The sequence below is a fragment of the Phascolarctos cinereus genome, unplaced genomic scaffold, assembly GCF_003287225.1.
Source record: "Phascolarctos cinereus isolate Bilbo 61053 unplaced genomic scaffold, phaCin_HiC Scaffold_7;HRSCAF=346, whole genome shotgun sequence".
Taxonomy (NCBI): Eukaryota; Metazoa; Chordata; class Mammalia; order Diprotodontia; family Phascolarctidae; genus Phascolarctos; species Phascolarctos cinereus.
In genome coordinates, this window is record NW_027556180.1 from 152,981,238 (window position 1) to 152,995,155 (window position 13,918).

The 13,918-nt window shown below is 36.1% G+C and overlaps 1 protein-coding gene across 12 annotated transcripts in view; it reads right to left on the reverse strand.

Annotated features, from left to right (window-relative positions):
• GGACT (gamma-glutamylamine cyclotransferase) overlaps positions 1-13,918 on the reverse strand; it is a 55,431-nt gene that overhangs the window by 24,502 nt on the left and 17,011 nt on the right. For 4 of the 12 annotated variants that reach the window (XM_020964035.2, XM_020964028.2, XM_020964032.2 and 1 more), the window contains one exon: positions 37-110. The exons of the other annotated variants lie outside the window; for them this stretch is intronic. The gene's annotated coding sequence lies outside the window, so the exon portion shown is untranslated. The remainder of the gene's footprint in view (positions 1-36; positions 111-13,918) is intronic. 12 annotated transcript variants of the gene reach the window in all.

A 13,918-nucleotide genomic window follows, 5' to 3' on the forward strand; every position in this document is an offset into this window, starting at 1 on the left:
AACTATGTAAAAGAAAATGATGATAAGATAACATACCAAAATTTCTGGGATACAGCTGAAGCAGTCCCCAGTGGGAAAACTGTGGTTTTCCATATCCTTACAATCATACACTAACAAAATAGAAAAATAGAAGATTAATGACATGAATATGGAGCTTAAACAAAATCAACAAATAAGCACAAAAGAGAATATATTAAAAATTAGAGAGGAAATAGGTAAACTGGAAACAAAAAACCCCTAGAAATGATCATTAAAACTAAAAGCTACTTCTTTGAAAAAAACTAATAAAATTGATAAACCCTTAGCTAATCTCATTAAATGAGAGAAGAAAATAAAATCAATAAAATAGCAAATGAGCAAGGTGAAATCACTGCAAAACCAGAATAAAAAGAATAATCAGAACATATTAAGCAGAGTTATATAATAACAAAACTAAGAACACAAAATACATAGAAGAATTATCTTTGAAAATATAAAATATCCACACTATAAGAAGACCAGATAGAGATAGTAACTAATCCAATCTCATGGGGAAAAAATAGACCTAGCTGCCAAGGAATCAGCAAAGAAACCCCTCCCTGGTCCTGATGGATTCACAGAATTATATCAACATATATAAAAAGCTCTGCAAACATTAAAGAGCTATATAAATGTCAACTGTTCCTCAAATACTGAAATAGCCAAATAGATCTGTGATCTCAACGATTTTGGAACTACCTCCATTAATGTGGATCACAACCCATTCACATCTGCCCATCCTATGCAACTCCTATCCTCTCATAAACTCACCTAAGGATTCCATTCAATGTACTGAAGTTTTCTCCTGATATTTCAAGGATACCAACAGAACACTTGGACTTTCTACCATTAAGCTTGCTCACACCCACCATTTATCTCTCTGTGCTGCTCTGTGAATAAGTCGTTTAAAATTCTTTGGAGACTATTGTGTTCCATGTCTCAAAGCCATATAATAACAGTGGTAGAATACTGGTATGAAAAAGTTGGGTCCTTGTTTCCAGGAAAAAATTTTGGACATTAAAGTAACTTTGCAGTTTCCTGAAGGCAATCCAGCTCTCTCTCCTCCTCTCTCTTTAACTCTTGCCCCAATTCATTGTCCATTTTTACTCTCTGTCTCAGACATACTCAACGATCACTACACAGAAACTGTAAATTAATTTTCATAATAGTAACAGATAAAACATTTACACAATCAACTGTTGTTATTATGAAAATCAGTTTATATTTTCTGAGCAGAGAATAACAGTGATTAAGATTGGTCAACATATAAACATATTTATGTAGGAATGAAAAGAGCACAGGCCATTCTTACCAACTACCTATTATGATTCAAGGATCATAGATTTAGAGTGATAAAAGACCTAAGAGGCCATTCAATCCAACTCTGCTCCTCTATTCCAAAGATAGAAGTGACCTCCCCAGGAGTTAAGGTGATATTTGAACCTAGGTCTTCCTGACTATCTACTATGCTCTGTTTCCTTTCCCAAAGAGCTCCCTGCTAAGAGAAAAAAAATTCCTGCCCAGCCCAGTTCCATTTTAAAAGAATTAGGCCCTTTTAAGGCAAGAAAAGCAAAGAAATTCAGAATTTAACCAAGTACTCTTGAATTTTCCTTAATTACTGCTGTCTGTAGTGCTCAAATTCCTTAATTTGGGTCTCTTTATAATAATATGAAATTAAATTCAATAAAATAGCCAAGGGATGAGTTAAAACAACGAATTAGCAAGGAGAATAGGGTAGGGAAGGAAATTAAGTATATGCTATTTAAACATGCTTTTAAATACTTTACACAAAATGGACTCAATTTACTCACATCCTTATGAATCCTAAACACACAGCTGGTCATTGTTCACCAACAACATTCTATTACCTTTGGACCAGAATCAATTAAAGAGTCCAAAATGTTCACAAAAATATGTTCAGTTTGAGAAACTCTGGTCTCCACTGTGGAAGCTAAACATATTGAACTAATTGAATTTGGCCCTATTACATACCAGACCCCCCCCACCCCCCCCAAGGGGGAAAAAAAAACCTAGCCCTACTTTTAAAAGCTACTTTACTGTTGTGACCAACTGACAAAAGCCAGGTATACTGCTCAAACTGAAAATCTGCTTTTACATCTTTTCCTCTGTTTTACAATATTATAAGTTTCCTAGATTCGAGGGGCATGTCAGAATATTTAATGTTACTAAACGTACATTTTGGCATACACTCTGCTTTTTTAAAAAATACAAGAACATGTCTTCTTCCAGTACAGCAAAATCCCCTGTTAAAAAGAATGTTTATTGCTCTGTGGTTATTAGAACATTGATGTATGTTACATTTAATACAAGTGGTTTTTAAGGGCATTAAAAAAATTAGACCAAAGGCTCTCTTCATATTTTAAAAACTTAATAGGGACCATGGCTGGTTTAAGTAACTGAATCTTTAATGTTAAAAATAAAAACTATGTCCAAACATCATTTTCTTAATTTAATAACCCAATTGTTTTGATTATGCCATTTACTACTTTTTTCCTCATAAGTGATTCACCTATGCCATTTCCAAGTTATATTTCCTCAAAATGATTACAGTTTTTGATGTGTAAATTTCCACTATACTGATATTGCAGAGCTGTTTAATGGCACTGCAGTAGCACTGGATTCTTGAAGCCTACATAGGTCAGCAGATGTCAAGTTCTGGCAGGTCCTACCAAAATGGGAAGGCATTAGGTACAGGCCAGACAGTGGTCAGTCAGAGGGCCAGGGAGGACAGGCTGCCCCATCTCCCAGTGTGACAGTACCCACAGGCTTTGGAGTAAGATAATCTGAGGACAAAGCCCACCAATGACATATACTGCCTATGTGGCTTTTGGCAATTCACTTAATATCCCTTGGTCTTAGTATCTACTTCATCTATAAAATAAGGGATGTAGAAAATAGGGGCTTTTAGGTGTCTTCCAGCTCTAAAGCTATTCTACGATTCCATGACCTATGTCCTTGGGGTTCAGGTATCCTGCCTACCCATACCATGCCTTTCATGGAGGATGCTTAGGATGACCAACAATAGTGGAGCAAAAAGGCCAAGAGGGGATTTTGAGGATTATCCCTCCCCTGGAGAACTTTCCCAAGCCCGCCTCCCAAATTGTGTCCTATCCCTGGTGGCTTCAACCCAGGACACAAGGCCCAATGTATGAAGTCTCTCCCCAGGTTTATATTTCTGCTCCTTGCCCTCCACGTACATACTGATTTTGTCCTAGAGATCAAAATTTCTAGACAGGTTCTGTGTCCTTCTCAAAGTCTTAAATAAGATGGTGCTCTCACCAAATATGTTGTTTTATTCCTCTTATCTAGAACATCATACTGGTAGCCTGAGGTGATGAGAAAGGCTAAAAGTTGACTCTTGGTAGAGGACCATAACCTTAAAAACAACAAAAACCTCTCACAATGATGTCTAAGTTTTACATCCTAAGAGATGCGATATTATTTTTAGCACCCAACTACCACTTAAAAGGTATGCCAAGAAACCTAGAATCTACTAGACAATCCTTAATCTAGCTTGACCTTAAAGAACCGAAGCATAGGTGAAATTTCTTCATCTCTGTATTCTTCTAGTATCTTAGAGAGTACTGCCATTATACTTCAAGCCCCTAGTTTCCAGAGCACCAAAATACTAAAAATTTAAAGGTTCTAGAAAAGATGTGTGAATCCCAGCCAAAAGTAATACTCTGAGACTTGCCTGCCTACAATAACCACTCTGTAGAAATGCAGCCTCTAAAAGAACTTTTACCATCTACTGCTAATAGGCAAATGCCTCACAATTTTAATTGCTTAGTTACCTGTCATATGATATGGCTCTAAACCTTTCTCTAGGTAAAGTACTAGAAATACCGATGGTGGTCAATGAAAAACAAAGTTTGTTTTGCTAACCTAATTTAAGCTAGCAGAAAGGTATAAAGCTCAATGTTTCAACTAGAATTTTTAATCACAGGAGCCCATTCAAATTACCTCAGAAATAAAACTACCTATTCAAACAATGAGCTAATGAAATGCTTTACAATTATGTAAGCGATTCAATTTTTTAAAATATATAGGAAATGGAGCACCCAAACCTTATGTTGTCCTCAGAGACAAAGTAGGAGATACAGACAAGATAATGAATGGAAAAAAAGGGAAATATAAGTCCCACCTATTATTCTGTGATGCCAAGTTTCAGGACACAAATTATTAACACAGAACTGACCTTAGTCTTTAAACAGTGTTTAATAAAAGATTCCAAAAAGTACCTGACTACAACTCCAAAATCCATTCTTGATCCTTATGTGGGCAGGGGTTCATGCTACCTTTTACTTCCCCCAATTGGTGCTTAATTGATAAAATTGACTTCGAAGGTCATTCAATGGATGAAGGACTGGCAAAATGAAGAGCACCTTGGAGCTGAGATCTCAAAGTATCCCAAATGAGGCAATGCTCTGTATTTCTCTTGCTTTCCACCAGCACGGAGCAGGGTAAGGAGGTGTGAAAGATTACCAGAAAGAGAAGGTGGGGAAAGGAATAACAGCCAAGTTTTTAGTGTTTTCCAAGACTTTTCCTATATTAATTTCTAGCATCGTTATTTGGTAGCAATGTCGTAATACATAGCTGCTAAATAGAGAGCTATTGATTTCTTTGCCCCTACAATAAAAAAAAAAAACATCCATGGCACCCTAAACCGAGCACACAACTGTCAGATGCTGCTGCTTCTCTGCTTCTTTGCCTACCTGTGTGTAATCTTTTAAAGAAATCCATGACCTATAATGTTTAGGGAAACAACCCCCTTTTAGTCCAATTACAAAGGGGAGAATTAGGGGTCATCTTAATCTTAAATAATGCTACTAGTTAATTAGGCAGCTGTACAGTAATGAAGCCATCAGGTGAAGTATGTTACTATTTATTATAGAGAATTTAACCTCCACCACTAACAAGACAACAGAAAGCCACATGGGGTATATTGCTAAGGACAAAATCCCAGGTTCTGAAATAACAGATACTTAAAATTGGCTTTAAATCTCAGGTATTTAAAATCACTGGAAAAAAAAGAGTTGGTAAATATCAAGGGAAAGGCCCAGGAATAGAGAAGAGGCCAAGAAGTGAACTACTGATCTGCTGATGCCATCTAATTAGCTTTCTTCCAAGGAAAGAATTTCTCCATTTTGAATGTAAAATGCTCAATAGGTTTATTTACTGTCTCCCTTTTCACAACTAGATTATTGCTTTGCCTATTCCAGTTTTTACTGATTAATGAAGAGGCTTTCTTTAGTAATTATATTCAATTCTAATAAGTCCCACTGTTAGGGCAATAGATTCTCTTATCTACCCTAAGTTCCCCTTTGTGGTCAATTGAGAGACTTTGGGGCAAAGTCTCCTTTAAAACTTACAAGTAGAGAAAGAAATATACCTTTTTCATTCAGTAATCTTTAAAATAAATTCTAAAGATTAAAGCAGAACAATGAGTTCTAATTCTTTACATCATGACTAATGTGAAAATATGTTTAACATGAATGTATAAATAGAGCCTATATCAGATTGCGCACCATCTTGGGGAGGGGGAAGGAGATGGAAGGGGAGAAAATTTAAAACTCAAAATCTTATGGAAGTGAATGCTGAACACTAAAAATAAATAAATTAATTATAAAACAAACAAAAGACTAAAGCAGAACAAATTTACTAATCAACAAGTATCTGTCTACTATGTGCCAGATAGAACAAAGAGGTGTTTGATAACAGATAAAATCCTAGTATCATAAAATAAATCATAAGACTATCATTTTGTTGTTTTAACTATAAAATGGGGTTAGCTCTCAACTTTAAAGCCATTTTCTACTAGTTACATGGGAGTCCTAACAGAAAGGAATCTCTACCTTCTATAGCCTGCTTAGATTTTTCCTTTTTCTAACTTAGAAACAATGTTTTCCCTTAAAAACAATGTTTTAAAATGGAGGATGGGTTCATAACCTAGCACACAAAAAGCCTATTTAATCTATAATTTGTCTGAAAAATTGTTATTAATATACTAAAAGTACTAGGGTAGTACAGGGAATGTGATAGTGACTAGACAATTACTAACTATGTGAACCTAGACAAGTCACTTAATTAACCTCTAAGCAACTGGGCAACTGCCTATCATTTAGATATTAAGTTAGAGAAGGGTCGTGGGATGTGGGTCTTGGTGGGAGCTCCCACACTAACAACCAGAGTTCCTTGTAATACGTTATCACATTTAAAAGTTTCCTAGGAAAATGCATTTAAAGTTCTCCCTTGGGATGTCAGGAACATACCTCTATGCCTACAACTGAAGTAGAGCCTCCAGTCCCTCCTTCCCCCAACCCCCCTACACAGTCTCCCCACGAAGAAGGAGAATGTAATCTACCTACACACCCCACCCCCAACTCCAGGTCACTGATACCCTCAAACAGATGGCTTTGCCATGTTTTATAATGGAACAGGACCTGAGGATTGAAGAAAAGGGGATCATTGGGAGGAATGATTATAGAGGAAGCAAAAAATATATCCTTTCTGTTCTTCCAGCCTTGCTCACCTACTTCTTCTCTATCTACTGCTAACATCTGTTGCTCCAAACCACTGTTTTCTCTCCTCGGCCCAATGTAAAAAAAAAAAATTCTCTGTAGCAAGAAGACTAACTTTGAAGGTTTCCTAAGGGTTTTTTTTTAACCACCAATACAAATCATAAATAAACAAGGGAGTTAAAAGACTTCCTCTTATTCCTGCAGTTCTCCCTTCTTATCTTTGCACTCAAATACAGTAAGGAAAGTTGCTAGTAAGGGATGATGGGGTCTTGAGAGGGTAAACACCAAAGGCAAGGTCTGAGAAAGAGTTATCTACAGATCTACCTTCTGGGAGAAATACAAACACTTAATTGTTCCAGATTTTACCCACAGAAGCTGAAGCAAAAGTAGGAACTCTAGAGTTAAGGGGCCATTGGAAGGGGAAGGGAATCAACCAAACATTTATCAAGGGCCAACTATGTGGCCAGGAAAGACAAAAATCCAAGTCAGTTCCTGCCCTGACCAAGTTCACATTCGATCCTGGAGACAATATGCACACATGAAACATATGCAAAATAAATACAAGATAATCACACCAAAGACACAGTAAGTGCTGGGAAGATCAGGAAAAGCCAGACGTAGGAGACAGTGTCTGAACTGAGCTTGGACAATTCTAAGATGTAAAGGTGAAGATGGCACATTCTGATATAGGGGACAGTCTATGCAAAGAAACGGATGAAAAACACCAAGAACAACAGCTTGGACGAACCACAGAGTGTGACACGAAGGGGAGAAAAGCGAAATATGCCTAGAAAAGGAGGGGGAAGCCATGTTGTGAAGGTGGGAAGTTTATATTTGATCCTAGAAGTCATGGGGAGATACTGAAACTTTTTGAGCAGGAGTACGGCATGGTCAGATTTTTCAGCAATAACTAAGTAACTTTTAGTTATTTAGTTTTAGTAATAACTATTATATGCTGACATGCATTGTGGTGATCTGGGCATATGTCTCACCTCTCATACAGACTGTAAGCTCCCTGAAAGCACCTTTTATTCCTCTTCGCCTATGAATGTGCAGCTCGACTCGAATGCTGAAGAAGGGGGAAGGAAAGACTTGGCAAAGAGTCAGAGGAGACTAGCCCTAAGGCTGGGGCAAGGAATTTACGAAGCCTAACCTGCCCTTCCTCCTTCTAAACTCCCAGTCCTGCCACTTCATCACTGTTTCTAGAAACTCATCTTCCTCTAAGACCATACCAACTCTCAATCTCATACCTCCTTAGTACCCTGGGGCCCCTCTGTCCCACTGACTGAGGGCAGCAGAGGGTAGACACGAGAAACCTCTTCCCAGATTCTTCATTTTAGGAGGAGGCCCAGGGCAGCCATCTCCTAATTTCCCACCTAGCTGTGGGACTGCATCATCACCCTCCACCCCATGCAGGGTACCTTCTTTCTCTTCTACCCCCTTTACAGCTTTACCCCCATTAGATTGTAAACTTCCTCAAGGACATAGACTGTCTTTTGCTTTTCTTTGTATTCCCAGAGCCTGGCACAGTATCTGGCACATAGCAGGCATCGTTTATTAACTAACTGCAAATCAGACTCTACATGCTCTTCCAGGGAGCTAGAATAAAATAACAAACCAAGATAGGATTTGGAGTCAGAGGGCTTGGTTTCAAAGTTTGGCTCTGCTATTTTAATATCTATATAATCCTGGGCAAGTTGCTTAACACTCTCTGGGCATCAATTTCTTCATCTGAAAAATAACTGGATTTGGACCAGATGAACACTAAGATCTAGTCTAAGTTCAATAATTCTGTTTGGGAAGAAGGTATCTTAAGCAGCCTAATACCTAAGGGGAACTGAAAGGAAAAAGAAAAATTTGGTGTTATTTTTTGACACTTGTCTGTAGTTCTCCCTTACCTCTTAAATATAATAAGTTCCCAAGTCATACTAATTCTATCTGTGCAGCATCTCTCCCAACTGTCCTTTGCTCTCTGCTCTCACTGCCATACTAGTACAAGCCTCTTGGATTACTGCAATTGCTTAATAGTCCTGTCCCTGTGGCGCTCTCTCTCTCTCTCTCTCTCTCTCTCTCTGTCTCTCTGTCTCTCTCTCTGTCTCTCTGTCTCTCTCTCTCTTTCTTCTACCCCATTCTTCAAAACACTGCCAGAATTAATTAACTTTTTCATGCCTACATCTTATCTTTTCATTCAGTGGTTCCCTACTGCCCCAGAGTAAAATTCAAACTGCTCTGCCTAGCATTCAAAGCCCTGCTCCTCTTTCCAACTTTATCTCATGTTCCAGCCATACTAAGCTACTCTCTGCATACAACTCTTAACCTCCCCCCAAAACATGAGCTATGTGTATTGTTCTATATGCCAAGAATGTCCTCTAAACCCTTTTTACCTGTTAAAGTCCTAACCATTCCCCACTCACACACACAAAAAAATAATACTGGATATTTCTATGTAGTTGTAAAATGGCATTCCTTCCTGTTCTAAAGTTTTGTTTTGTTTTTCTCCTGGTCCTGGCTTACAAGATCTATGAATGAGAAAAGAAATGACACTTTCTTTGATCCCCTGGTTGTTAACAAACTTCATCATTCAGCCCTCACACAGAACTGTTTTATACTTTGCATATTATGTTGTATTTGTATATATTTGTATATTGTAATTTTGTATATTATATTTATCTGTCTTATTGTGCTATTTATTAGACTGTAAGCTCCAGGATGATAGTGGTCTAGTCTTATCTAAACCTTGTACCTCCAAGCACTTAGCACACTAGTAAGAGTTGCCCATAGTACACACTTAATGGTGAATGAAAAGGACAGGTTGGGGGCTATGATGGACATACCATATGATTTGCGAACTGCTTTTTACTTATTTTACCCAAGTACCTATTCTAGGTATTTGGCACTTTCATTATTTGTAAATGTTTGCCACTTGACTCTGTTGGATCAATATAATTCTTTTTACTATTCTTCATAAATCAACATTTCCATTTCTTAAAACAATTTCTATTTGTTTTTCCTGGAACTCTATCTAAGTTTTCTATGTGTTCCTGGGGCATCAAACCTTGTCATGTTTACAACAGTTGTTGCTTAATCTCATCAAAATCATTCTAACTCTAAATCCAGCGCTCTTTCTACTGCAACAGATAAATCTTGTCTCCTTTATTATAATAGCAGATTCTGGAGGGCAGAAATACCCTATTTATTTCTGTACCTTTTATTGCAGTGGGGTCAAATTTGAATAGAAACAGGACCCACAAAACTGTACATAAGGATCCCCAAGGGACACATACTGACAGTTTTTAAATACATTATCTATGTTTTATTGTATTTCTGTTTGTTAACTATTTCCCAATTATATTTTAATCTGGTTTAGGCCACTCAGGAGTTGTAGGCCACATGTTCTGCTTTACTGTATATAACACAGAATCAGTAAACTTTCTGAAACGTTTTAACATTGCATTTCACTTTATCAGAAAAGGGAAAATACCAAGAAAACAAGCTTTAAACAGGAATATGTAAAAAATAAATAAAATTAACCTCCAAGAGATATCCTGGGGTCAGCACACACTTACCCTGATCCCTTAATTGCTCTATCTCAAATAATGTACAAAGAAGATTGATCTTTAGGAAAATGATCCTTAGAAAATGAAGAAGACCCTTAATCCAAAATCCAATTACATTTTGTATAAGAATTAGAGAAGTAAAATAATTCATTTTAGGGCATATTTCTAACAAAACACTGTTTAGCATAACCTTCAAATGTGCAGAAAATTCAATAACCAGAATAACAAATTTTCCAAGAGTGCTACGTTTACTGGATGCATTTCTTTTTTAAAGGTACATTTTATGAGTGTCTAGAAAAGATGTTATTAACCCTTTTAATCTTACAGAACCTTTTGGCAGTCGGATGAAGACTACAGACCCCTTTTCAGAATGCATTTAAATAACGGAGGGAAATGCTAAATTTCAGCTAGAGGTTTGTAAAAAGAAAAAATGTAACTTTTTTTTCTCATCCTAGTTCACTCATTGCAAGAAATCTATCCAGAGACCCCAGGGGAATCTGTAGATACCAGATTCCAAGCCCCTGGCCTATAATAGTCAAAGAAAGCAAAACTTACAATTTAACCCATTCAAAAAAAATTAAAAATATCTATTGAAAGAGGAAATACCTGGCAACGATTAACCCTCTACTCTTCTTCATCCTTCAATGTGATTATGAATGATTCCAAAATAAACATTATTTTAGAAGAGCTTGAAGTTTTTATCATCTTATGACTGAAATTCTCCTTCAGCGTAACTATCAAACAACAAGAATGAATGCTTTCAAATATGGAATAAACCACATTTTTTACTTTCAACACCTGGTGTCACCAGCATAACACAGTACATTTTTATAAACACCCCATACTGTGTGTGCCACAATGTGAAGGCAGCTAGGACTTCAGGAAAGGAGTAGAGCTATTGAAGCTCAAGTGAAATAATCCATAAATATGATTTTTACCATATTACCAAGTAATTACCATTAACAGTTTTTAGTTTAGCTCTTAATGATGCAATGAAAGGACTAAAATAACAAACAACTTTAAATAATCATTTTATATAAACCATACTTCAGAAATGATACATCCCAGGACTTTGTAATTACATGTCAATTGTGTTTTACTTAAACTTGCAACATTTAAAATTAATTTTTGTTTAAATCAAGTACATTAAAGATATAATTAAATTTTTAAATGCCAAAAGAATCTTTGTGTAACTACTTTGTTCCTTAAAAGTCAGATTTATATAGGTTTAAATTCAAGTGAGAAAAGGACTCAAAAAGAACAAAAATAATTATATAGAAATAGTGAATAAAGGTAAAACTGCTGACCTCCAAAAAGCAATTCATTAAAAGTTAAAAGCATACCACTTTTCATGGATACAATAGAAAACAATCTTAAGCAACTTTCATCACTTCACTTAACTTCTAAATTTACAACTTGGTAAGTCATTATGGGATAACATGGGGAAAATAGCTCTAGTATCTTAAATCTTCAAATTATATTTTGTAATGACATCAATGTTCATTTTAGAAATGTTGTTCTTAATCTTTTTCACGTGGTAACCACTGAGGCTGCCTTTGATGCCTGCCACCATTGTTAATGCTGAATATGGAATTACTAAAAGGCATGAGAATCCCAAAGTGTAAACAGGTTCCTTTTAACAATATACCTATTTCCAGGTGTGGAGTAGCTCTAATGATTTTTTTAGTCAAAAATGTTTTTAAAATTTTCTCAAAAGAAAATTCCCATTAGATATATCAGTGAGTGTGTATTATGTCACAGTGACATGATTTAAAATAGAGGTGTCAAACTTGAGCCCAGGAGGGCAAAACTCCTGAAACAGATTAAATTGTAATTGGGGGATTTTAACAAATAAAAATAAAATAAAAAACAATATTAATTAGTGGTTTTCTAAGTAAATATGGAGCCTGCAAGGATCTGTTTCTACCTGAGTGTGACAACACTAGTTTAAAAGTCTACCATATAAAACAACAATTCTAACACTGGGCTCCTTCCCTCTTCCCATCTTCCTACTCCCTCCTGCCCTTTCCAGGCACACACACCACACCTCCTTTCTGGTCTACTCTGTTAGAATATAAGCTCCTAAAGGGTGGAGACGGTTTCACTTTTGTCTTTGTAAACCCAAAGCCTAGCTCCACACCTGGCAAATAGTAGAGACTTAATAAATGCTTGTTGGTTGTTGATTTATTGAAAAATACACACCTCTAGACTAATTAGTAAATTAGCACATTACACCACCCTCACATCCTCTCTTGTTTCCAGTCCCCTGCCTTAACTGACACATCAAATCACCTACTTTTCTTATTTAGAAAAATTATGTGTTCTAGTTTGGGATTAGAGGAAATTCCCCTGGCTTGTTCCTATCAATATAAGTGGCATAAGAGTAAATCTCTTAATTTAATCTAACATCCTGTTTTAGTGTTAATGGAAGACTAAAAGCCTTGTTAATTACTGACATGATCAGAAGTTTATCCCTTCCAAATGACACCAGAGTGATCACTGATACTTTCTTTTCTCTCCTCACATTCAAATCTTTCACTCTTTCTAACCATAATCAAGAATATAAATTCCCACTACTCACTTCATGAAGACACAGACAAGAAATATCAAATCCTTATAATATTCTCTTAAGTGGTACCTTTTCCTCTCAATCCTGTTTAGCTGATTTCTACTTTTGTATTTTGAAAACAGCCAGCAAATTATTTGCTAATAACTGCTAAGCAAGTGCATCTGCATATTCTTTCCTGAAGGCTCTGCTTCTCATCCCAGATTCCTTATAGAATAAACCCCAAGCAAGAGCTACCTCTATTCTACAGTTAACTCCCCTAGAAGAACTCAAAGTCTGGTCAGACACTATCACTTTAAATTACGGCCATTCTCTAAAAGGCTTCTCTATAAGCAAACAGTTGAATAGGCTACTATGAGACGATGTCCGTCAAGTCTTTCTCAAGAAAACAACCATCTATCTTGAATGGTTTAGATATTTGCTGAAACACACAGTCACTCCAACTATTATGAGTAAACATTGAGGAAGGAAAAGAATAGTATGGCACAAGCACTGCAGGCTGCCTATACAAAGGGAAAGAAGCAAAGTAATTTCTTAGAAGCATAGGATTTTAGATCTGGAAGAGATCTTAAAAAAATTATCTAGTCTAATTATTATTTTACAGATGAGAAAACTGAGTAGTCCAGGAAAAGGGCTGACTGGAATTACTATCCTACTCAAGGCAGCAGGGGAAAGAATTTTAACGGCATTTTGAGAAATGTCATTTTGAAGGATCAGAGACATTTATTTATGGAAGAAAAAAACTAGCCTAGGAAGCAAGACTTTGCTATACAGGAAGCAAACATACTTTTCAGGAATAATGTTCTCCCTTTTCAAAGAAAATATTAAAGGCTTTATTGTAAGGACTCTAAATTCGTTATAGTAAAATGTCTCTAAAAAGCTGAACACACACACACACATACATATATGTGTGTGTGTGTGTGTGTGTGTGTGTATATATATATATATATATATATATATATATATATATATATATATATGTATATATATATATATATATATATATATATAGTTGAGAGCACACTGCCACCAGATGGCGGTAAGTGCCTCAGCAGTATGGTTTGGTCTGTCAGATTTTAAGCATAGATGTGCTTAATTAGCTGTTAAGAATGATTAACACTTTTCCATTCATCAGACTTTTAAAATTAAAAATGTAACTTTATTAAAGAAGCTGACCTTAAAACAACATTACAACACTTAAAGACTATACATAAAGAGAAATTAATTCTAAGTTA